Source organism: Hordeum vulgare, chromosome 6H, assembly GCF_904849725.1.
Source record: "Hordeum vulgare subsp. vulgare chromosome 6H, MorexV3_pseudomolecules_assembly, whole genome shotgun sequence".
In the NCBI taxonomy this organism is placed as follows: Eukaryota; Viridiplantae; Streptophyta; class Magnoliopsida; order Poales; family Poaceae; genus Hordeum; species Hordeum vulgare.
Genome location: NC_058523.1, coordinates 319,770,944 through 319,774,764, shown reverse-complemented (window position 1 = coordinate 319,774,764; position 3,821 = coordinate 319,770,944).

The window sequence follows — 3,821 nt, the reverse complement described above, 5'->3', positions numbered from 1 at the left end:
GTTATGTTATTGACTAGACATGGAGGAACCGGAGTTTGGAGAAGAATTCATCATCAGAGACGGACACGCGGACTAGGACGCTTTCCAGTCAAAATGCTTATTGGTGAAGGCCGATGGCATGGCTCCCGTTTATTAACAAGATTTACGCTAGTAGATGTATCACTTTGATTGGCCTTATAGGCCCTATCCATGTGAGACTTGACCATGATGGTCATTTGTTGTATCAAATGGTATGTTGGATGTAAGACTCTTAATATTCAGTATCTGTGTGTTCGATGAACATTGATCTCTGGGATCACTGAGCATGTTCATTCAACGATATCGACTCGTAAGTCGGGGTCCCCACAGAGCTGGTATCAGAGCCATCATGACTGTAGGAAGCCTTAGGTAGCATGGACGATAGCCGAGACGATTAGCACACTCATCCCTTACACTTGAGATTTCTACACCCTACTACATTTCATACCACCCACAAATTTCAAACCCTCTCCTAAAAAACCTTGTAGCTGGCCGTCGTACATGAGACGCTTCTGGAAACTGGATTTCCCTTTGTATTGGGAGATAGCATGGAGAAGTGTCAAGTACGCCGCACACCCATTTTCTTCTACCACGAGCACTGGGTCAACGCCGACACAAAGGAATATCACGTAGACGTGATAGTGAAGGCAAACGACTCCCCAACTAGTTGGTTCTTTGAAGGACCACATATGGAGAACCTAGTGTTGGCAGTGGAGACACAACACGAGAGGTGCTCGTGCACCTTCGTGATGTCCTATCCGAGATGGCCAACGAGCCGGCAACTCGTCATGTGCCTTTTGTTAAGGACGGGTTTGACGGGAGCTGGATATTCAACCCATCCCTGGAGTCGTCGTCTGACCGCGGAAGAATACACCGAGCTCCTCACTGCTCCGCCAACAAAGCGACGCCATGATGGACTTCTTCCATCCCGCACACCTCTGAAGGAAGAAGACCCTGTAGAACCTTGTTATGAGATCGAGCAGTCCGCCGCATAGTGGAACATCTTAGGCAAGTTAGGACTCTCCCCAGCGAAGTCGAGTCTGTGTATCGGTTCATGAGAACCACAAGTGTTGTGTGCTTCCTGTTCATGTTTTGATGCAAGCCGAATTTCTACCTTAGGCAACTTGTAAGTGACTACATCACGTGTTTTAGTTGAGTATTTGCATTAAGTTCCTCAAACCTTTTTGTTTGTCTCACACACTTTCACAGTACCAAGCCCCCTTATCTAGGAGCTTCATCCCTTATGATTCCCCAAACACTTCAGAATATTGACATGTCTGCTCCCAAATAGGATGGTGCTTTCTAATCGCACCAGCACCTTCGGCAACCCCAGCACTGGCGTTTCTGGCCAGCAGCCGGGAACCGGTGGGTCTGCCCAAGCTGGAGATCACCTCGAGCAGCAGCATATCGACATTCCCCCGCCACCACCTCCTCTGGAGAGCATGACCGTGGCTCAGTTCCTCCAAGCTCTCCGAGAGGAACGTCAAGCCAACAATGCCGCCATCCAGCAGTTGACTCAAGTCTTAGTGAATAATCCGCCGCAAAACGGAAATGGCAACGGTCGCTCCACTCTGTCTGAGTTTATGAGGACTACACCTCCCATATTCACGAAGACAACTGAACCCTTGGATGCCGATGATTGGATCCCTACCATTGAAGATCTCCTCGCGCTGGTTAAATGCACCTACGATCGCGAGAAAGTCCTTTATGCCTCTCACTGTCTCGGAGGCACGGCCAAGGCTTGGTGGGACGGGTTCCAGATCATGCGGGAAGGATAGGCTATCTCCTGGACTGACTTCAAGGGAGGAGTCTTCACCTCTCACATTCCCCCTGGAATGATGACCATTAAGAAGCGGTAATGATGGGCTCTGAGGCAAGGCAGCGGGACAGTCAAGGAGTACCTGTAGAAGTTTAACCTTTTGTCAAGGTATGCACCACAAGATGTCAACACTGAAGCTGCGAAGGTGGAACGCTTCATGGAAGGACTCCAACAGTCGCTTCAGTATCAGCTTGTTGTCTGTGAATGCCGGACCTTCTGCGATCTGGTAGACAAGGCCCTCATGCTGGAAGATAAGCGTCATGCGATGGATGACACCCGCAAGCGTAAGCTGATGGGCAATGGAGGTTCTAATAACCCAAAGGCACGTCCGTGGCAATCCGCCCCGACAAAACCCAGCTATCAACAACAACAGTATTAGGCACCAACATTCCGCCAGAACTACCAACCGCAGAAGCATGCCAACCCCAAGCCAGTGATCAATCCGCCCAACAGCAGTGGAGTCAAGCCCAACATTCCAGGGAAGGTTACCTGCTTTGGATGTGGTCAGACTGGGCACTACTCCAGGCAGTGCCCCAACAAGAAGCATGATGCGCCGCGCCCCAATGCGCCTAATCAATGGCAAGGTCATGGAGCGCCAAGCAGGAACCAAGCTCCCCGCAACCAAAAGTACCACAACAGGAGACACGTGAATCACATCTCCACACAAGAAGCCCAGGAGGACCCGGAGTGCATTCTGGGTACGTTCCTGGTCAACTTCACCCCAACAACATTATTGTTTGATTGTGGTGCTTCACATTCTTTTGTCACCCAAAAGTTTGTGGAAAAATGTGGTTTGAAGCCTACTGTCCTTAATGGACAAATGGCAGTACATACCCTCGGAGCAGTGCTAAGGACCAACCTAGGATGTAGAGGAGTCGAGATAAACATTAATGGGATAAGCTTCATAGCAGAACTCATCGTCCTTAAGTCACAAGGCTTGGACATGATCCTTGGTATGGATTGGTTGGCCAGGAACCAAAGCATACTGGACTATGCCAAAAGGGCCATTACCATGACAAGTGACCAAGGGGTCAAAGTCAAGTATGTCCCTGAACCTACATCCACTCAAGTCCCTCAGGTTAATTGTCTTTCAGAAGAAGAGTTGGACCGAGTACCAGTAGTCTGCGAATACCCGGACGTCTTTCCTGATGAGCTGCCTCGGATGCCTCCTGACCGAGACATCGAGTTCATCATTGAGCTCATGCCCAGATCAAGGCCTGTAACACCCTATGTTTAGCTTTCCCGACTAATTAACTTATTTCCAAAACTAGGACCAATTAGAATTTTTGTGAATGCTTGTGATGCTTGAAGTGACTATTGTCTGCTTGCTTGCTTGTATGCTTGTGTTGGATTATCAATAAATTTTGTTACTCTCTAGACTCACCTCCTTAGCTGCCTGGAGCAGTGATTTCCTGCTTGCCGAGGGCTCCGACACCCCAGCAAAAGATTTAAGCGCCACACAACCACGGCGTGAACAGATAAGTTTTTAAGTTTAAGATTCACATCTGAAGTAGATATATTCTCTACTTCCACTTTGAAAGTTTCCAATTTTTGTGTGTGGAGTTTGCGCATACTGGGACCTTTCCAAAGATCAGTGCACCTTGTCTTTGTTTTGAACTCGTTCAAACAACCTGAACGGCCACATAGCACGTTCAAACAGTTGCAAACCTGATTAACAGAGCAAGCGGCTACGTAGCACCCGATTTCGTCTCAAGCTGCGCTTGGTGATTTCCATGGTTGCACTGAACGCGGTAAGGAGCCTTGCCGGTAGTTGCCGGCAAGCTCCCATATTATGCAAAGGCGAATCATACAAAGAACGGAATCGGAAAAGGGGAAAACAGTCTTTTCATTCATTTGATTGCGGTATTCTCAAGCATATTACATGGATGATATGATCTACTCTAACCCAGAACTTTTGTCTTTGGCAAGGAACTACGCTTGTCGGAGCAAAGTTCAAGAAGACAAAAGGGTGGAGCCCGCAGTG